The sequence below is a fragment of the Myodes glareolus genome, chromosome 4, assembly GCF_982192425.1.
Source record: "Myodes glareolus chromosome 4, mMyoGla1.1, whole genome shotgun sequence".
NCBI classification, from domain to species: domain Eukaryota; kingdom Metazoa; phylum Chordata; class Mammalia; order Rodentia; family Cricetidae; genus Myodes; species Myodes glareolus.
Window position 1 is genome coordinate 50,405,722 of NC_142029.1, and position 23,167 is coordinate 50,428,888.

General features: G+C 37.5%; 1 long non-coding RNA gene across 1 annotated transcript in view; it reads left to right on the forward strand.

Annotated features, from left to right (window-relative positions):
- The window catches only part of LOC146894631 (uncharacterized), a 236,715-nt gene extending 217,034 nt beyond the window's left edge, over positions 1-19,681 (forward strand). Inside the window, exon 2 of the long non-coding RNA XR_015001546.2 lies at positions 18,737-19,681. This is a non-coding gene — a long non-coding RNA (uncharacterized LOC146894631). The remainder of the gene's footprint in view (positions 1-18,736) is intronic.
- The last annotated feature ends 3,486 nt before the right edge of the window (positions 19,682-23,167 follow it).

A 23,167-nucleotide genomic window follows, 5' to 3' on the forward strand; every position in this document is an offset into this window, starting at 1 on the left:
TAGATGTTCATAGGTGTGTGGATTAATATCCAGGTCTTCGATTCAATTCCATTGGTCAACCTCTCTGTTTTTATGCCAGTACCAAGCTGTTTTCATTACTCTATAATAGAGTTTGATGCCAGGGATGGTGATGCCTCCAGAAGTTCCTTTATTGTACAGGATTCTTTTGGGTATCCGGAGTTTTTTTTCCATATGAAGTTGATTATTCTTCTTTCAAGGTCTGTGAAGAATTATGCTGGGATTTCAATGGGTATTGCATTGAATCTATAGATTGCTTTTGGTTGGATTGCCATTGTTACTATGTTGATTCTACCTATCCTAGATATGGCAAATCTTTCCATTTTCTGGTATCTTCTTCAATTTCTTTCTTTAAAGACTTAAAGTTTTTGTTGAGTAGGTTTTTCACTTCCTTGGTTATTATTACCCCAAGACATTTTATATTATGTGTGGCTATTGTGAAAAGTGATGTTTCTTTGATTTCTCTCAGCTTCCTTATTTATCATTTGTATACAGGAGGGATACTGTTGGTTTTTTTTTAGTTGATCTTGTATCCTGCCACATCACTGAAGGTGTTTATCCACTGTAGGAGTTCTCTGGTAGAGCTTTTTGGGACACACACACACGCACACACACACACACATACACTATTATATTATCTGCAAATAACAAATGTTTGACTTCTTTCCAATTTGAATCCCCTTGATATCCTTTTGTTATTTTATCGCTATAGTCAAAACTTCAAAAACTATGTTCAAGAGAAATATAAAGAATGGATAGCCTTGTCTTGTTCCTGATTTTAATGGAATCGCTTTGAAATCTCTCACACTACAAAGGCATTTGTTCAACTATGGTCATAGCAGCATTATTTGTAATAGCCAGAACCTGGAAAAAATCTAGATGTCCCTCAACTAAAGAATGGATAAAGAAAATGTGGCACATTTACACATTAGAGTACTACTCAGTGGTAAAAAACAATGACATCTTGAATTTTGCATGCAAATGGATGGAATTAGAAAACACTATCCTGAGTGAGGAAACCTAGACCCTCAAAATGAATATGGTATGTACTCACTCATAAATGGGCACTAGCTATAAACAAAGGATATTGAGCCTATAGTTCATGATCGTAGAGAAGCTATGAAATAATTTGAACCCTAAGAAAAACATATCCAGATCCACCTGGAACGTGGAACAGACAAGATTGCCTAATAAAATTGTAAGTATGAAGGTGGGGGGAGAAGGGAGGGTGGAAGTGGAAGAGGAGGAGAAAATGGGAGGGATGAGGAGAACTTGAGGGAGTGGGATTGTTGAGAAGGAGGAAGGACAGAGATGGAAACAAGGAAAGATTTCTTGATTTAGGGGGATGCTATAGGCTTAGCAAGAAACCTGGATCTAGAGAAATTCCCAGGAATCCACAAGAATGACGCACCTAAGACCCTAAGCCATATTGGAGAGGTGGCCAGATTCTGACTTGCCCTGTAGTCAGACTGATGAATATCTTAAATATCACCATAAAACCTTCATCCAGCAACTAATGGAAACAGAGGCAGAGACCCACATTAAAGCACTGGACTGAGCTCCTAAAGTCCAGATGAAGAGTGTGAGAAATGAGAAAATGAGCAAAGAGGCCAAGACCATGATGGGTACACCTGCTGAAACAGTCTACCCGAGCTGGTGGGAACTCACCAACTCCAGCTGGACTGGGAAGGAACAACATAGGACCAAAGTAGTTCCTCTGAATGTGGTTGACAGTTGCATGACTGGAGCAGACTGAGGTGGAGGGCACTGGCAGTGGCACCAGGATTCATCCCTTCTACTTGTACTGCCTTTTTGGAAATTTTTTTCTCTTTGGATGAAACCTTGCTCAGCCTATATATAGTAGAAAGGGCCTTGGAACTTTTGCAAAGCAATGTGCCATACCCTCTCTGAGGATAGGATAGGGGTGGGAATCTGAAGGGAACAGGAGGAGGGGAGGGAGTGGAAACTTGTATTGATATGTACAATGAAATAAACCATTCGTTTTCTTTTCTAAACAAAACGAAAGTAAAAAAATAAAACAAAAGAATAATTATATGTGAACACTTAGGCTCCCTTTTCAAATCTGGTTAATGCTTAATATAGTTTGTTAGGTATCCTTCACATCCAAACATTTTAAGTGAATTAAGGCCCTCCAATCATTAGGTGTTGGATAAAAGAATCAGATGTCTCATGTGGGATTCTCCTCTGTATATTGTGAATACCATTGATTAGTAAAGGAGTTGATTTGGGCCTATAGCAGAGCTATAAGGAAACATAGCTAGATGGGGGGAACTAAGCTGAATGCTGGGAGAAAGGAAGCAGAGTCAGAGTGAAGCCATGGAGCTACCAGAGACAGATGTGCTGAAACTTTGCTGGTAGACTATGACCTCATGGTGATTCACAGATCAATGGAGATGAGTTAAATTAAGATGTAAGAGTTATCAAATAAGAGGCTGGAGCTAGTGGGCCAAGCAGTGATTCAATCAATATCATTTTCAGTGTGATTGTTTCAGTTCAGGGTGTCTGGCACAAACAAGCAGCCGCCTTTCAGTGTCAGTGAGTGAAAGAAAAATCTCTTCGTGGTAAAGCTCTTTGTTATAGCACAAGTAGTTGCTGTTATTTGATGGGGAACTTTGTGTGTTGATACTTTTTTTCATTTCTGTGGTGGCAAGCTTTCCTAAATATTTCACTTCTTCCTATTTTATTTACTATTTAACTGATATGACATAGTTTCACATAGATATAAGTTTTATCCTCATGTGAGAAATTAAGGACAACAAATGACTCATTATATTTTATATTATGGCTGTATATAAGTTTGCCCACCACCAAAATTCTACCCAGCTATTTCGTTGTTCTATGAGTATAAAAATTGTATGTCTATTTTCTAATATATTGTTTTTCACCATAAAAATCTAATTCTCGGCTTCTCGGTCAGCCCTCATTGTCAGCCACATTCAGAGTGTCTGGTTTAATCACATGCTCCATCAGTCCCAGTCCAGCTGGCCTTCGTGAGCTCCCATTAGATCAGTCCCACCATTTCAGTGGGTGGATGCACCCCTCGCGGTCCTAACTTCCTTGCTCATGTTCTCCCTCCTTCTGCTTTTCATTTGGACCTTGGGAGCTCAGTCCAATGTGGGTCTCTGTCTCAATCTCCATCCAATGCCAGATGAGGGTTCTATGGTGATATGCAACATATTCATCAGTGTGGCTATGGGATAAGGCCAGTTCAGGCACCCTCTCCTCTGCTGCCCAAGGAACAAGCTGGGGACATTTCCTTGGACACCTGGAAACCCCTCTAGAGTCAAGTCTCTTGCCAACCCTAAAATGGCTCCCTTAATTTAGATATTTACTCCCCTGCTCCCATATCTACCCTTACTACATCTCAACCATCCCATTCCCTCAAGCTCTCCCCCAATTCTCCCCTTCTTCCTTCTCTCTCCCCACCTCCCCTTACCCCCACTCTGCCCCCTCCCCCATGCTCCCAACTTTTGCCTGGCAATCTTGTCTACTTCCAATATCCATGAGGATAAATATATGTTTTTCTTTGGGTTCACCTTCTTATTTAGCTTCTCTAGGATCACGAATTATTGTCTCAATGTCCTTTATTTATGGCTAGAATCCACTTATGAGTGAGTTTTGATTCTTCTGCATGGACTGGCTTTGTGGGAACCTAGTCTGTTTGAATGCTCACCTTTCTAGACCTGGATGGAGGGGGGAGGTCCTTGGACTTCCCACAGCAGTCCCTGACTATTCTTAGGACTGTAGAGAAGGGGGAGGGGGAGTGGGGGGAGTGGGATGGAAATGGGAGGAGAGGAGGTGGAAATTTTTAATAAATAAATAATAAAGAAAGAAAAAAATCTAATTCTCTAGTTTTATTTGCTTCATACTGACTGTTATTCTTTCTTCGATATGCTTTATTTTGGATTGTCCATTCTGAATTTAAATTAGTGTCTGAAGCAATAAGATTGCCCATTTGAGTTGAACACTCTGGATGTTCTTTTTGGAACATTGGATAAGTTTTTAAATTAGGGATAAAATTACTTAATAGTAAAATTACCAAGTAACTACTAAGTAATTTTATTATTAAGTATTATTTTAACCTTTAGCAAAATTTAAAATGTATTTATTGAGTTAAGAGTGATTGAAATTGTAATGGACTTCAAACTACTGTAGGCCTGCTTCATAAAATGAGAGAGTGCCAATGGAAGAGTGTGATAAAGAGAGTCAGAAGTCTTTGATAATGATCCTGAGTCCTTCCTTCCTTATGATTCATTGACCACTTTTCAGTAATGCTATGAGTCCTGATACTTATGTTTTTAAGTACAGACTGAAAATCCAGCTCTCACAGATGTCCAAAGGTTACCAGATGTGTGCAAAGGTTATCACAGCTGTGCCAAGGTTGCCAGATGTGTGCAAAGGTTATCACAGATGTGCCAAGGTTATCTGGTATCTATGACCTACTCTCTGAAAAACTGTTGAAAGCTCTAAACAATTTCAATGATTTGCCAGAAGAATTGCAATGAATAAAACAATATCTTAAAATGTGTGCAACAGGCACTAGAATGACATTGCTATTTTAATAAAGAAGCTCCTATAATATTAAAACATGAACAGTATATGCTTTTATTTTTTAAGAAAAATTTGATACTGTCACTGTAATAAGAAAACATTCTTACAAATAATAAAAGACTGTATTATAAGATAGGGTTTTTTCCACTTATTTTATTTTTGAGTGTGGTTGCCTTCATTTTATATTTATAGGAATAATAATTTTTCTATATGTTTTGATAAGAACTTCTAAATGTCAGAACTAATTTAAAAAATGTATTGCTGGATTTAAATGAAATATATTAAAAATTATTGCTTGATCTGCCAACAACTCTTTGTAATGAGAAGACGTTGTCAAAGACATAAAAAGTGAAATTTAAGTGATAATTAAATAGTGATAATTAAATATTTAGTCATTTTTTGTCTTTTATGATAAACAAATTCTATTATAAACAAAATACTAGACTCTCATAAGGATTTATATGATTAGAAGCAGAGCCAGCAATGATCTCAACCTTTTATTTCTTTGTTAGCATAACTGAGATACAGAAAAATAAAGTGATCTTGTTAACTTCACTTGTGTAGAGGCCTGAGACATACCTGGAACATCTTACTTTCCTTATCTGGGTCTCTTAGAAATGTTCCTGAAGACCCTTAACCCTTAGGGTGGACAGATCCTTGTCTACACCTATAGAAATAAAACCAGGTGTAGGATGATAGACACTCCTGATTCCTTGGGAGGCATGAGAGTCCTTGCACTCTTTGAAAGTGTTGAGATTCAAATATATAAAGCAAGAACCAAAGAACAGTCAATGCTTTTGATATAGCGAAAGCCTTTTAATGCTGTTTAGAAATATTTACTTACTTACTTTAAAAATAAGTTACTGTAGTCAGTGGTGGTGACGCCCACCTTTAATCCCAGCACTGGGAAGGCAGAGGCAGGTGGATCTCTGTGAGGTCGAGGTCAGCCTGGTCTACAAGAGCTAGTTCCAGGGCAGGCACCAAAGCTATACTGAGAAACCCTCTCTTAAAACCAAACCAAACCAAACCAAACCAAACCAGAGAAAACAAAAAATGCTCCAGTAACCGTGTTTCACAACAGGAGTACAACTTGCAATAGAAGTTTGAAGTTTTAAATTAATTAAAATTTTTATAAAGTATTCTTAACAATTCAAAGTATACCAACTGTTTCAGAGTTTTATTTTTTTTTAAGTTGATAATGTTGGGGGGATTTGAGAAACTTATTTAAGTTATGCAGTCAATTGCAGTCTCGAAGGCTACTGACCTTTGCCCTGTCTCTTTACAAGCAAACTTTATACTTTTTAATGGATGGTGTACAGTGCACAGAAACTGAATAATTGTTTCTAATGTGTTTTGCTGTCTATTTAAAGACTGAATTTTGTCTTAAAATATAAACACACGGCCAGAAATGGTGGTGAATACTCTTAATCTTAGGACTTGGAAAGCAGTGACAGATAGAACTTTATAGATTCTAGGCCAGAGCTGAAGAGATAGCTCAGAGGTAAAGAACAGTGACTGCTCTTTCAAAGGTTCTGAGTTCAATTCCCAGAAACCACACAGTGGTTCTCACCCATCTATAATGAGATCTGGTGCCTTCTCCTGACCTGCAGGCATATATGTAGGCAGAACACTGTTTACATAATAAATAAATCTTAAAAAAATTCTATGCCAGGCTGGTCTACACAATGAATCACTGTCTTAAAACAAGCAAACAAAAACAAAAACTAACAATAACAACACCAAAAGCACCAACAAAACAAATACCCTTAAAGTCAAGTGTATAATAATAAAAAAACCCCATTGAATATTTATACCATATACCAACATTTTAGTTCTGTTTAAATATTTTCACTGAATGTTTGGTCTTATTACGTTGTTTAATTGTTCTTATTATGCAAAAATGAAGTATTACTCAGGTTTTATTTCAGAGTAAGAAAAGATTAATGGTTAATGATTTCGTTTACCAAACGTTTCTTGAGAATTTATATTCAAGACTTAGGACACATAAAGCAAAGAGATAAAGGTGATGACATGCGGGGTAGGCATTCCATATCATTTTTTCTGAGGACAGCTTAGTGAATGAGAATTGTCACATGCATGCAGTGATGTTTCCTTCAGTTCTGTGGCCACTGAGAAGTTGCCCTTGTTCTAGTGAATAACCTCCCACCCAGTCTCCGGTAATGGACTTTCAAATTCAGTGATCCACTTCACCTTTTTTTCTTTGTTTGGTTATGGTTGCAAATGCAAAATGCTTTGCTTGATGTCCTACCTTTATTTTGTTGATAAGGGAAACTAGCCTTCCCCAGGAGATGGCAGAACATGCCACACCCAACGCTAGACAGATGTGACTGAGAGCTGCTTATTAGTCACAGATGTACTCACAGCTTTAGAAAGGATTAATATAGGAAAAGCATATCAAGGATGCTGTTAGATAATGACTCTTCCAGGATTGCATCATTTGCCAATGGTTATTTTTCCAGTCTAGATAAAGAACATTCAACTTCTCTTAGCTACTTATCCATGATTTCTATATTTGCTAAATATAGAATTTTTATATTTCTATGTTCACTAAGTATTTCCTATTTTAGTTAATATAGAAAACATAAATAAAATATCTTAGATATTTTGTATTAGAATTTCAGATAATGGGTCAAATAGAACATTTTTTATTTTAATTTTAAGCAATCTTTCCCATATGTGTTTGATACCTCTTCCATTTATATCCGATGAATTTTGTCAAATACATTTGCTGGTTAGTCAGAATGGTTCTACAGAAAGGGCTTGCAAAGAGTCTTCTCATAACGGATATTTGAAGGTATTTTTTCCCATCTGTCTCTGCATTTTCTAGAGTTCTGTGTTTACAAACAGAGCATGGAGTCTGAGTCCTGTTCACTATAATTCCTGTCCTTTACGACTTCTGTTATACCCTTCAGCAATACAGCCTTACCCAGACCTACCACTGAAAGGTGGGTTTATGTTCTCAGATGCATCCCCAGTTTCTCCTGTTAGGAAATTTAAGCAGGAAATTTATAGGTTTTAAGTCCAAGTGCCCTTCAGGGAGTCTTAACAGTCTTGCTAGTGCGATAGAAACATATTGTGGTTGTTCTGAAGGGGCTCTTGGGATTTTACTGTTTTATAAATTAAGGAAATGGACAGCTATCATAAATTTATTTTGGAATTCCATAACTTTTACTAAAACCATATCTTGCATAGAAAGGTTTTATGTTTTCATGAAACATAAACTATACATTTTCCCTCCACAACTTAAAAGGATGGGCTGACTGGATTAGTACTAACTTCTCTTACATTTCTTATAGGAAGAATTGTGCCCTTATTTGTATATGGGTCCATTTAATTTCATAAATTTTGAATGTGGCATTTAAAAAGGGAGACTGCATTTAAAGTCCCTTCAAATGTCAAGTGATTTATAGCCTAAGAGGATTTGGGTCATTTTTCCATCTTGGAAACACAGTCCTCCTTTGACTGGGTTTTTGTTGTTGCTCCTAGGTTAGAAGGGTGTTTCATAAGGACACCAGAGGGAGGCCGGTATGATGAAGGAGATTAAAGCCACAAAACTGATCCTAAACTTTTCAAAGAAAATATGCCTGTATATTATTTTTCTTGTATATCCTGTTTCTTGCCAAGAACCAAAGTTTGACATTTCACTGCTCTAATTCTGTCTGTATTTCCTCCAGGGTCTCGGACACTCACCAGCTGTCTGTGGTTTCTTTCTATTATTTAGACATGTTTCCCCTTGACTCCTATTAGGTAAGATCTAACTTTCAGATGATCAAAAATATCTCTTCAAACTTTAATAATTTGCTTCTGTCTTTCACATGGGATAGTCATCAGGACCTAATTTCTTTGTAGAAGACTGCTATCACCACAGGTTCTTGTATATAAATTCTTTTCACCATTACTTTTTGGGATAGGAGCTGAGTGAACTCTTCTTTCAAACAAGGCAGAACTGGTGGTGGTTCCTTTCTTGGTGAATTTTGGCACATCTGACTTTGGTCTGCACATTATTCTTTCATGCCCTCTAATGGTGGCCCGAGGAAACTCTTAACAGAAACAATTTCAAGAAATTAAGCTTACAAAAGTAAGAGATCACTTAGAGCATTTAATAGAAAGGATGTTCACATGACAGACATTCTTGCTGTGGGAAAAGACCATATGTTCACATATTGAGCTTCTGAGACTAGATTGTTGTTTGGGTTAACAGAGCTTCTAAGAAGTTTTTTTATTTGGATGATTATTTTTAAAATTCTATTTATAGTTGGTTTTAGAACTCAGTGATTTTCTCTAAGAGATGGGTATTATTTTAAGAACTGTTAATTTCCTTTGGAATTTATAAATATACATGCGTGTTACCACGACATACGGATATACAGCAACTTTATACATCGTCTTTGTGCTGCTTTCACAAGGTAGTGGATGAAAGGAGTGTAAAGACTCAAGCTTATTCCCTTAGAGGATTTACCTAGACTATGAACTAAAACCCCAATGACGCTGTAGCTCTGCATGTCTAAAGAAAAACTAATAAAGTGGGCTGAGGTCTCAAATACCATACATTCATACAGAACCTTTATTTTTGGGTTTAAAAGGCCTTAGAGAAAAATCTCACCACAATTTGCTGGCTCTAGCCACTCATGACAAACAGATGTTTTTATTGTATTTTTTTTACAGCTTTTGTATTTTTCTTGGTTGCTGGTTATTGATCCCATTCTCTCCATTCTATTATTTTTTCCAACTCTAGTCTGTTGCTTTCTTTCCTTTTACAGTGGTTTGACTTCAGTGTTGACCTGAGCCCTTGGTTTTGGTAGAAAGCAACCTGAGGTATTCTTTCTGTGTCTTGCCTCAGGAATTTCTGTCACTTGCCTTCCCCAAATTATTCTTTTCAAATTATGCTAACATAATTTCATTGGCTAGTATGTGTAACTAAAGTAGTACTTATAGGTATATCTGCATCTAGATATCATTAGAGATCATGTGATATGAAAATATACTTGTCTATTTTTTGTCCATATAAAAATATCAGAAGTGAACTTGAGGGATAACTAAGGAGTTGACAGCCCTTGCTGTTCTTGCAGAAGACCAGAATTTGACTATGAGCTGATAACCTTTTATGGGTTTCCTAGGACATCCATGTGCATGTGCACACCACACACACACAGACATGCACACATAAACACACACACATGTACACATACATACACATACGCACACATGGACACATACCACATAGATTCACACATACCCGTACATTAATACACACAAACATACGCACATATACATACATCTACATGTACACACATATGCACACATAATAAAATTTTAAAATGTCAAATGTCTTTGCATATGTGATTGTGCAAGGTGAATGAGTATCACCTGGAATTATGTGTAGACATAAAGTAGGCTGAAAACCAAACATTTTGAGTCCAGGGCTGTCATGGTATTTCTAATAACTTCTGCTTATTGAACATTCACAGTGTGCTAGGTACTACGCAGCTCACCTCTGGTCTCTGTCTCAGCTTTGTAAAAGAAGTAATTGGTCACCAGGTTCATGAGAACATAGAGGTTCAAGAGGTGACCTGACTTGCACATGGTCACAGTGCTAGTAGGAGTCAGAGCTGAACCAGTCTGAATCTGTTGTTACCTTAGTGACTAGGTTATGGAAGAGGTCAAAGTAAGAACTCACTTCTCAGTTTCCTCTTTTGTGAAGCTTTACATTTGTTTTAATATTTGAACTAATGGACAATAGTAGCCTTACTGTCCATTAAGTAAGACTCTGTTTCTCATTATTCAAAATATCGAGCAATTTAAGAAATCTCTTTGGCTCTGTAGAGCTAGAGTGGTAACAGAAACTGTTTCATAAAAGTGGTCTGAGTATCATATATACTCTCTGGTTCATGAAAAATCCTTCTTACAATTAATGGTCATTGTTTTTATGACTCTTGAATTCCATAATTTTATCTTAAAGATGAACAGTCAATCTTTAAGCCCAGGAAATTAAAAGGCATACCATATTAGAAAATGTTTAGATAGACATATTTTAGTCGCTTCAGATAATGCCAAAAAAAACTATCTTCTCCTATTTCATTGTTGCATAATGAAAATCCAAAAACATTTTGCTTAATTTTGGGAAACTAAACCCTGAATTATAGTTTTGTGTCATGCCTTTCACCCTTCAGCTAAAACTGTTATTATTTTCTAAGAGGCTCAAGTAAGTCATGGTATAACTAAGTAACAATTCACTCAACATCTGGGCTTATAGAGACATTCACAAGGTCTCTGGTACCATATTGATTGGAACATATAAAAGAAAATCTAAATGTTTTTGAAAATAATTTATGCAATAAACTAATTGAGGCTGTCAAGGGGATATTAGGTGAGCTCTTTAAATACAATCCTATATTTGGGTGTATTATTTTAAATTAATCTTTTCATTGATGAAAATTTGAGATTTAATATAACTATTCATCAATAATTTTTTAGTGTCACTTAGTTTGTAAGAGGCGCAGACAAATGTCTGACTAAAGTCAAGTCCTACTTGGTTTTCCTGTGTCCTTCTCATTGCTCTTTCATGGCAAATCCTTAACAAGGACAACGACAGAAAAAAACATTTTACAAACATGGCATGAAATAAAGATTAATCAGAAAAATGCTTTAACCAGACTCCTTGGAGTAAACAGAGGAAAACTCTGAATATAACACTCCCCAATCTTTACACTGGCTTGCTTCCACACCCCTCCTGATTTAAATCATTTAACTATTTAGTCTTGTTAAACTATTAATTTATTAGTGACAGAGAATTAACGAAAAGCATGGTGCACTATTTTTGCTTATTCTAATGGGAATCCTGAGGACATCTGCATGACACAGTTCTTAGTTTGAGTAGCCTACATATTGCTATGGTAGACTGCCAAATTATCTTTTTTTTCTAATTTTGATATGTTACATTTTTCCTCATTCTATGCCGGTAAACAGGTGCCACCAATATCGTAGGATCCACTTCAAATGTGCAGCTGTCTTACCGATTTCTCCTGGAGGAACTTGCTGACTTCAATCGGTGATATAGGAATAAAAGAATTTCACTGTTCATGTTTCTCCAGGGCAGAGAAATACATCGTCTTTCTCCTCCAGTCATGCAGACCTCCAAGCATTTTTCATAATGCATATGGTTTTTCTATTTGAGTCATTTTCATTCCCTTATCTTGAAATCCCTTGGAGCAGTTCCCCAATGAGGTTGCAGTTTGCTGCTTCAGCAAGTTAACTACAAACTTAAAACTTATATATTTAATACTGTGAGTCCACTTGGGCTTTTCTTCTAAGTGATAAATGTGACACAACGTAGCATTGCAATTTATGGAACAAATTAATGTTTTTATAGAACAGGAAAATGGACTGACAAATAAACAGCCTAGACTTTAGAATATAAGACTTCAGTTTCTACATGAATCTTAAAGAATGAGGATCACTTATATTTTAATCAGGATTCCAGAAGAGTCACAAACAGCTTTAAGCCTTAGGCGACCTTGGGAAACAACCAATCAAACAACCAATACACCATAAAGATGTAGTTACAAGCACGGTTTCCATTCAATGCTTTCTATTTGGAACTTTTGGAAAGCTCCTTGCCTCTCTAAATTTGTTTCATTATTTATAAAACAACAATAACAATATCTATTTTCTTATCTCATAAGATTCTCATGCCACTCAAATTAAGTTATATTAAAAAGCTCTGTTAAAAAATCCTATAGAATGACAATAGAACCATATTCTTTTTTTTATGGTCATATATTTTCAGGTTTAGAAAGGTAGCTGTATTCCTGGCTAAGGGGATGAGTGAGCAAGTGGATTGAGCGTGAGTACAACAGCACCAAAGAACATAAAGTTTTCAGTTTCCTACTTTCTGCTTTTGATAGGCATCAAGTTTTCAGGGGTAGGAGAGGTGGCAGCTGGGAATCTACCCAGGAATCGCTGCATACATTGTCAATGCTCTTACTTCCCTTGTGCACCCGGCAACAGAAATCCCTGCCAGGGTGAATAAAAACCAAAAGCACTTATATTTCCTACTCCCTTGAAGTTCATAATTTGGTGGAACAGTAGACAAAATACTTCAGACCACTTAAAAGCAATTACAAAAGCCCAATAATGAGTTTGGAAAAAAAAAAAAAAACTGGAGTGCTGTTTGGATGTCGCATTAATGGTTAAGATAAAAACCTGGTGACGTAGAATGAACTTAGAGGTCTCATTTTGAGCAGGCCATGGACATGAGTTGAACAGAAAGGGACCTGGTCCATGGTCAGAATGGGGGATGGGTCAGGGAAGCCATAGAAGCAAGGGGATGGCACTGCTGGTGTGCTCCCGACTCAGGCTGCTATGAGAGTTAATGCTGCAATTCACCGAGATGACTGGAAGGAAAATTGTTAATGGTACAGCTTAATAATTCTCTGTTGCCTCTATCACACATTTTCATACATTTTGTGACTCAAAGCAATGAAAATTTACAGTCTTACAGTTTGGTCGTCTGAAAACCAAATTGAGTTGAGCCGGTTGTGCTCCCACTGGAGTCTCCAGGAGAGAATGTGTTTACTGCCTCTGGAAGCTCCTAGGACCCAGTTGGATGTCTTTGCTCCTGGTTCTTTCCTTGTCATTCAAACCCTCATTTCCAGCCCCACTCTTTCACCTCTTCCTTTGCCTCTCACACCGTATTTCTTTTTCTTTCTTTTTGACTTTCTTGCTTTCATTTTACAAAAACCTTTGTCAGTGATTATTGCAGGGATATTCAGATAACTCAGGATCATCTCCCAGTACTGCAATCTCCAGCTTTATTCCCCCGCATTTTCCTTTTACTACTAACACACACGCACATACACACACACACACACACACACACACACACACACACACACCAAGGACTGAACTCACATCAGCAAAACATGGTTATATTTCTAATGTGTAGTATATTCTATTGCATATATTTCTATTGTGTAGTATATTCTATTGCATATTTTCTACCAAATGTGGAATCTGAAAGAGAGAGAGAGAGAGAGAGAGAGAGAGAGAGACAGAGAGACAGAGAGACAGAGAGACAGAGAGAAAGAGAATGTAAAAGTGGAAAGGGAACTTTTTGAGTAGAGAAAGGGGATTCTGGGAGTGAGGTGCTAAGGGTAAGGAAGGGTCGAGAGGTCTGACTTCACAAAGTGTGTTAAAAGCATGTATGAGATTGTCACAGTGAAAGCCGTTACTCTGTATGGTTAACAAACATTAATGAAAGGCCTTTATATTTTAAACATGTAGTCAGATCTACTATAAAGTATTGAATACATGGGCAGTACCTATCTTATTTTCCACTTAATTTCTATTACCCATTGAATCATGAGGTGTAAATACATTCATAAAAGCTAAATGAAATATATTGGTTAAATAATTGGCTTATTTATGGTGAGATAAATGCTACATACTAGTTAGAACAACTTCATTTCATGACATAGATGATTTAGCTGGGAAGGAAAAAATAAACAGTATTATAAGGGAGGTATTGAGTTTTTAATAATGTGTACAAGGTTGAGGCATAAAGATAGTCACCAAGGCTGATGCACATGAAACCGTGTGTATATGTGTGTTCATGCGACATTTCAAGTATTTCAAGGTAGAATAAAATGAACAAGTCACTCAGAAAGCAATCTGTCAGCTCACTCCTTACCTCCCATGATTACAAAATAAATTGTAGCTGACACATTTGAAAATTAAAACATAGAAACCAGTGGATAATTAAAAAATAGTAAACCACTTATGGATAGGTTTGCTACATAGTATTATTAAATTAGCAGTATTCTGTTGTGTGTATATGTATGTGTGTGGATATGTGTGCATGCATGTATGCATTAATGTGTGTGATATGGAGCACATGTGAAGCTAACACAGCAACCTTGGGTGGGGGTTTGGGCCTGTCACCCCTTTGGAGAGAGTACTTTTGCCCTTTATCACCACATCTGTCAGGGTTCCTGGCCCCCAAGCATCCAGAGCCACTGCGTCCTTTCTCATGGTGAGATTACAGACGTGATTTGACACATTAAGTTTTTTCAATATCTTTTTATTTTATTTTTTATGTTTTTTTAATTAATTTTTATTGAGCTCTACATTTTTTTATGCTCTTCTCCCCACCTCTCCTCTCACCATCATCCCTCCCCCAAGAATTCCCATGCTCTCAATTTTCTCAGGAGATCTTGTCTTTTTCTACGTGCCATGTAGACTAGCTCTATGTAAGTCTCTCTCTTGTGGTCTGCATTATTGTCTAAGTTCTCTGGGATTGCGATTTGTAGGCTGGTTTTCTTTGCTTTATGTTTAAAAACCACTTATGAGTGAGTGTATGTGATAATTGTCTTTCTATGTCTGGGTTACCTCACTCAAAATGATGTTTTCTGCATAACTTCAGGCAGTCACAACTCAGGTCTTCAAACTTATGCAGAAAGCACCTCACCTACTGTCTTACCTCTGAAGCCCTAGGAATAGATTTTGTTATTGAATTGGAAAAGTCAAATGTGACTAATTTGGGAGAATGTTTACTTTATATATCCTTGTGCTTCCAAAATATTAAAGAGAATTGTCTATCTCTGTCTTTTAAAATGTTGTATATTTTTGGTGGTTTCTCAGAATGTTGGGAATCAACCTACCTCAGGATCCAGCAATACCACTCTTGGGCATATTCCCAAAAGAAGGTAAATCATACTACAAAGGCATTTGTTCAACTATGTTTATAGCAGCATTATTTGTATTAGCTAGAACCTTGAAACAACCTGGATGCCCCTCAACCAAGGAATGGATAAAGAAAATGTGGCACATTTACACATTAGAGTACTACTCAGTGGTCAAAAACAGCGACATCTTGAATTTTGCATGCAAATGGATGGAATTATAAAACACTATCCTGAGTAAGGTAACCCAGACCCAAAAAGATGGATATTGTATGTACTCACTAATAAGTGGATACTAGCTATGAACAAAGGATATTGAGCCTATAGTTCATGATCCTAGAGAAGCTAAGTAATAAGGTGGATTCTAAGAAAAACATATCCAGATCCACCTGGAAAGTGAAAACAGACAAGATTGCCTAATAAAATTGTGAGTATGAAGGTGGGGGAGAAGGGTGGAAGGAGAAGAGGAGAGGAAAAGGGGAGGAGTGAGGAGAACTTGAGGGAATGGAATAGTTAAGAAGGAGGGACGGAGACTGGAGCAAGGAGAAATATATCTTTATTGAGGGAGACAGTAAAGGCTTAACAAGAAACCTGGCTCTAGAGAAATTCCCAGGAATCCACACGATGACTCTAGTTAAGACCCTAAGCAATAGAGGAGTGGGGGTCCGATCTTGACTTGTCCTGTGGTCAGACTGATGAATATCTTAAATATCACCATAGATCCTTAATCCATCAACTGATGGAAACAGAGACAGAGATCTGCATCAGAGCACTGAACTGAGCTCCCAAAGTCCAGTTGAAGAGTGTGAGGAGTGAGAAGATGAGAAAAGGGATCAAGATCGTGATGGGTTCACCTGCTGAAACAGTCTACCTGAGCTAATGGGAGCTCACCAACTCTGGCTAGACTGGGAAGGAACAAGCATAGGATCAAACTAATCCCTCTGAATGTGGCTGACAGTTGCATGGCTGGGGCAGACTGAGGGGCCACTGGCAGTGGCACCAGGATTTATCTCTACTGTATGTACTGGCATTTTGGGAACCTATTATCTTTTTATGAATACCTTGATCAGCCTAGATATAGTAGAGACAGCTTTGGACCTCCCCCAAGGCAATGTGCCTTACCCTCTCTAAGGTTTGGATGGGGAGGGAGGGTATGTGGAGGGAATGGAAGGAAAAATATTAAAAATTTAAAAAAGAGTTGCATATTTCTTGTCGATTTTTGAAAATCTCTGTATCTATTTACTTATGTGTGTGTATGTGAATGTGTATGTGAGAGGGGGAGAGAGAGAGATAGAGACAAAGACAGAACATATGAGACAGAAGGAAGGAGAGAGAGAGACAGATATAGAGAAAGAAACAGAGAGATGCAGACTCAGAGACAGAGAGGGTCATAGATTTAGCAAGCAGGAAAGGAAGAGTAACAGGGGAAAGAACCATTAAAATGTAAGAAGACTGGAAGTGGAAGCCCAGTGTTTGGACTTTACAAACAGGGTGTCTAAAGATTGTGAGGGAAGTGCCCTAAGGCAGCTGTCCAGTTGTCTTTCTGTTTATTACTAAGAAGAACCATCCTGAGCCACATTAATTGAATTCACACATGACTGTAGATACCTCAATTGTCTCAGGACAAAGGAAGGGAGAGAAGACTAAGAAAGTAGTGTCACCACTTCACACTTCTACCTTTGTCCACGACACTCAGGTTCCTAGCTTATCTCTGTTTGTCGTGTCTCTTCTTAGATACTTCTTGATGTTCACTTTCACACTGGTGAAAATACAGCAGCATGGAATGATTTTCCACAAGACCTATAATATATTTGAGACGGTCTTTAAGGTAGACTCTTATGTAGAATTAACCACAGATGGAACAAGATAAATCCTGAGGCTTATACAAAGCTAGACTTCTTGATAGTAGGCCATTTCTTTTGAAACTGTGAAAACAATATTCTAAATCAAACCCAGAGGCTAAAGACTCATCTCAATGGAATCTGTGGTTTTAGATACATGAAACTTCCTATGGCAAAATTCTTATGTCACTATAAACAGCTTAGTGCACACATCTGCTCTGATTATAGCTATGGCCAATCCCATCAGTAGAAGTAAACATTAATACGAGCCCATTATGCTGTAGTTATTATAAATGAGTACAGTCTGTTTAAATATTTATTTTAAAAATAAGTAGAATAGCTAAATGTGATGAATGTTAATGAATATTTAGATTTCAATAGTAAGAAATACAGTCTTTATAAAAATGTTTCCCTATCTTTCCATTTGAATTGTAGCAATTTATCTCATGTCTGTGCCCCTGAAATAATTTTACAAAATCTATGTCTGTGGAGAAGGTGACAAATGATAGTTAAATATGATGGTAGATAAATCACTGGCTTGAAGGAAGCAAACTACTGTCATTTAATAGAATATTAGAGCTTGTTGTAGTCAGTCATTAATGCCTGACTTGAAGTATCATTTTGATGCATTTATGCCAGATACTAGAGTAAGAATCAATTTGTCAAAGCTTTAGTCACAGGCCTTTTATGATGGTTATATGATACCACAGAACTCGTCCTTAAACGAGTCATCTGCCTCTATGAGCCTTAATCTTCTCCTTTATTGAATAAGAACTTGATTTCTTCTGACATTTCTCTCTAATCTTCAATAATTCTAGAGGTTTTTAAATAGTTGCTTTGACTATTATGACTTATTGCTTTGACTATTATGACTTATTATTGCTATTACGTTCTAAATAGAACAAAGCAAAATTACAGCAGTACTAAGAATGTTTCTTTGACGTGTAGCTCATGTATCTATGTAAGAAATTCTTGATGCCATGATAAAATTGTAAGACAAACATTTAATCCATATTTTAGTATTAATGAGATATTGATTGGGCTTACATGTGCTGATATTCCAGAACTCAAACCTTGACAATATTTTTTAAGTCATTTAATTAAGTAAGCAAGGTTTGGTTTATTTTCTGTTAGCCTTTGGTTTGAGACATTCAAAGTATATCAGGCCACAGATTAAATGCTAAGGTTACTTGTATAATATTTTTATAAAGCTTTTCCTTAAACAAATAACTACTTTTTAAGCAACAGTAAAAATAAAGATGTCAGAATAGAGGCTAACGGCACTTCTCTGTAGCCAGGAGTATGGAAGAAAACATCTGACTGAAGAGTAAGGTTAGAACCGTGGAATAGCAAGAGGGCCCAGAAAACAGCAAATGAGAAAATGAATACAATTCAGAAAACTGAAAGTTATATAATAAATTTCAACTTGAAGATCTGACAGTGTAAGAAAGAAGGGGGCAATTCTCCTCTCATCCAGGTCTGGGCCCACAAAGTAAGGGGAGAAAGGGAATCTCTAGATGAAAATTATAAAAACCTTCACATAAATCTGTATAGAATGTCATGAAGTTCAGGGCATTGCCACTTACTGTGACTGCTTTTTTACAGGCTGGGAGGAATAGGATTTCACCCGAGAGATCTTCTGTGGGCAAATCATTTCACGAGGAGAGGCTGAACATTCAGCACAACTAATTTTCACAGCTTGGGAGATCATAACTACCTCCTCCACCAATTAGGCAAGAGACAGTTGTGACTGCTCTGTGTATTCGAGAAGGAGCTGAACTTCACACAGTGTTCTGAACTCACATATGCTCCAGCAAGGCCAGTGGGACTGGAGCAGAAAAGCAGCTTATGTTTGGGTAGCATGAGAGTACACAAAATGTGAACCCAAACCTGCTTATGTGGTGCATCATCACCATGTCCCCCTCAAAGACTTTGAAAGAGGAAACCTGTTTAGTTTTATGAAAACCAAGCACACCAGAAATAAGGCTATAGCTGCAGAGGATAGACAGAGAGATACAAGCTAAATTTAACAAGAACTGAAGACTGAAAAACTGCTATGGAGAAGACTCAAAGACAGCAGGAAGATATTCTGATCTCATTTATTCTAAGTAGAAACTAGCAGCTGTTTTTCCACCTGCAGTCAGCTGCAAAGCACAACTTAGAGATGGAGGAAGACACCCATCCCAGTAAAAGAGAAATGCTGACTGATGACCTAACGTATTCTGTTTTTTTTTACTGTTACTTTCCCACCATTACTATTTTGCTTTCATTTTTGCTACAATAGGCTTTCATAGTGCTTTTTTTCTGAAAGCATTCTTTTTTCCCTACTACTGCTTACAACTCTAACTCATGTGCATGCCCTCTCATCCCTTATTTACTCCTCCTTTTTTCCTTTCCACATTCCCTCTCTTTTTAACTTCTTAATTACTAATAACTCTTCCTTCAAAAATGTTTACATTTATCCTAGCACTATCCTATGCCATTTGTTTCTGAACCTCATTAGGGCTTCAACTAAATAAAAGTACATTTTAATAAAAGAATTACTGTCAATGCATTGTTTCTATTACTACTGTTGTCCTTTGTACCTTTTAATACCAATGGGTAATCATAAGCTCAAGTGAAGATTGTCTCAAAGTAAGGTTCACACATGATAAGTCAAAAAGCAAAAATAGTGTGAAGAAGAAAACAGATTGGAGTGCATTCATGCCATCAGATGAAAAATACCCCAAGAAACTCAAAGAGTATGGGAAAAGTAGGACTCTTTACAGCACACTGACCTTCACCACTCTTCGATGATTGAAAAAAAATTGAAACAACATTGTCATTTTTGACAAACCTTTAGTCAAACCAACATAAAGTTTGGGAAAACACAAATTAATAAAATTAGAGAGGAAAAAGGGATGTTACAATGTCATCTATGGAATTCTATGGAAATAAAGCAATACAATGTAAATATATTCCAGAAAATTGAAAAATATAGAAGAAATAGATACATCCATAGAACTAAATTACATGCAAAAAAATCGAGAAGATATGAAAAACCTAAACACACCCATAATAAGTGATGAAATTGTAATAGGAATCAAAGTGGTGTGGGAAGTCCTCTGTGTATGTGTTGCTTTTATTGGTTAATGAACAAAGAAGCTGCTTTCAGCCAATAGCTTAACAGAATATAGCCAGGCTGAAAGATATATAAAGAGAGTAGGTGAAGTCAAAGAGATGCAGTGTAGATGCCAGAGGGGAAAAACGCAAGCTGGCAGCTGGAACCTTGCTGATAGGCCACGAGCCTCATGGTAAAATATAAAATAATAGAAATGGGTTAACCAAAGATATAAGAGCTAGCTAGCAAAATGCTTAAGTGATTGGCCAAGCAGTTATTTAAGTAATATAGTTTCTGAGTGATTATTTCAGGAGTCTGGGTAGCCAGGGGACTAACAAGTGTCCTTCTGCCAACAAATTGACACTCCAACGTGGCTTACTAAATCCACGTAAAACACTAAAAAGCAAAATTTAGCCGTGTTTCTTTTTTCCTGAGTGGTATCTGTTTGCTAGAAGCAAGCAGAGACATTATTCTTTTAAGAGAAGGTTTCCTGACTCAGCAGTAGCAGTGAAACTGCTTGCTTCCTTTAAGAAGGTTTCCTGGTTCACCAGCATAAATGACTCTGACTCTTTCAGGAGGTCTGGCTATGGAGCATTTAAATGGGGTTTGTGAACAGAGTGCTACAATTTGCTTAATGACAACACAGACCTGCTGCAACCCAGTCGTGGTTCTGAGGCAAAGAATGGCTCTCAGAGGCAGTGAAAGGACCTCTGACATGTTGGACTGGGCAGAGTCAAAAGGCAAAGCAACCCTAGTCCTAGTAACGTCATTTTAAGAAGTACTCCTGGACATAAAAGGATTTCAGATACACAATAGGACAGATTCAGACATAAAAGACCTCTAAATGAGATACAATATGTTTAAAAAATGTATGTAGACTTGAGCGAGAGAAGAAAAAGAGTAAAGAAATAGTAAATGTAATATAAAAGAGTATAGGCAGTCATAGGTTAAAGGAGTAAAGGTAATATATAAATATTAAACTTGTGGAAAAAGTAATAGAGTAAGAAAAATTAAGCCACGTAAAGATGGAATACAAAGAGAGAGTCTGCATTATTTATATCATTGTGTTTTCTTTGAATTTTTTGATTGCAGAAAGACATTTAATTCTGGGGACTGGTAAGCTAAACCAGCATATATACTGGGTTTAAGAATATCATTCTTTAGAAAAGAGATTCCACTTTTGTTTCCACAGAGGATGAGAACCTGTGGAATCCTTCCAGACTAATGTGGTCTGATGGACCAAGACCTCTGAAAGGTCATCATGAACACCCCAAAAATTACTTTGACCAAAGGAAAGCAAGAAGCAGTTTGGAAAGAACTGTGTCCAAATTCCCTAAATGATTGTTTATAAATGTTTGTTAACATTTAAAGGGGGATATGCTATAGAGATTTGCATTGGTATGGATCTTGGTTTAGTGATAAAATTTAAGATCAATTTTGTTATATGTATATTTCTGCTCTTGATTAAGGTATTGTGTTTGTGCAGCTCATTGAAAAATATAATGTATAATTAAGACATATATGTTAATAGATAGTCATTCATAACAGTCAAGTTTATAATCCTGTTAGCTAGGTTTTATAGATATATAGAGATATATTTCTTTTTTATTTTAAAGTAAATTTTATTAAATTATAAAAGTTTCCATTTCCGCCCCTCTTCCCAACACCCTCCCACTCCCCCCACTCCCTCTCCTCCTCCCTCTTCGTCCCTTAGGGCAGTCAGGGTTTCCTGCCCTGTGGGAAGTTCCAGTTCCTTCCCCCTCCCTCCAGGTCCAGGAAGGTGACTTCCCTTCCTGGATCCCCAAAATCCAGTATATGCAGAGGAAACAGGTCCCAGTATCATAGTCAATGGCTTTTCAGAAAGACTTCGGGCCAGCCACAGTCAGAGAATCCGGCCAAATTCCGAGAATCTGGTTAGATCACCTCCTCGTTCAGTCCCAGTCCAACTGGCCATGGTAAACTCTCATTAGATCCGTTCCCTTGTATCAGTGGGTGATAGCATCCCTCGCAGTACTGATTTCGTTTTTCATGTTCTTCCTCCTTCTGCTCCTCATTTGGACCTCGGGGGGCTCAGTCCGGTGCTCCAATGTGGGTCTCCGACTGTATCGCCGTCCTTCGCCAGATGAAGGATCTATGGTGATAAGCAAAATATACATCAGTATGCTTATGGGCCACGGCCGATTCAGGCACCCTCTCCTCTGTCCAGAGAACAATCTGGGGGATCTCTCCTTGGACCTGGGATCCCATATATAATCAAGTCTCCTGTAAACCCTAAAATGACACCCTTAGTTGAAATATATTCTTCCCTGATCCCATATTCATCCTTCCTCCCTCCCCCACATCCCAGGCCACCGAGCTTTCCCCGTTCCTCCCCTACTCCCTTCTCTCTATCACTCTCCCCTTCCATCAACCCTCCCACCCCACCATGCACCCGAGGTTACCTGGGACTCTTGTCTATTTCCTACCTCCCGGTGGATAGCTAAATAATCTTCATCAGGTTCATCTTCTTATTTAGCTTCTCTAGGATCACGAATAATAGGCTTAAAGACCTTTAATTATGGTTAGAATCCACTTATGAGTGAATACATACCGTGTTCCTCTTTTTGGGTCTGGCTTACCTCACTCAGTAAAGCGTTTTCTATGTCCATCCATTTGCATGCAAAATTCAAGATGTCATTGTTTTTTACCGCTGAGTAAAACTCTAATGTGTATATGTTCCACACCTTTTTTAACCATTCTTCTATTGAGGGGCACGTAGACTGTTTCCAGGTTCTGGCTACTACAAATAGTGCTGCTATGAACAGAGTAGAACAAATGCTTTTGTAGTATGTTAGGGAATCTTTAGGGTATATTCCCAAGAGTGGAATTGCTGGGTCCTTAGGGAGGTTGACTCCCAGTTTCCTGAGAAACCGCCACACTGATTTCCACAGTGGCTG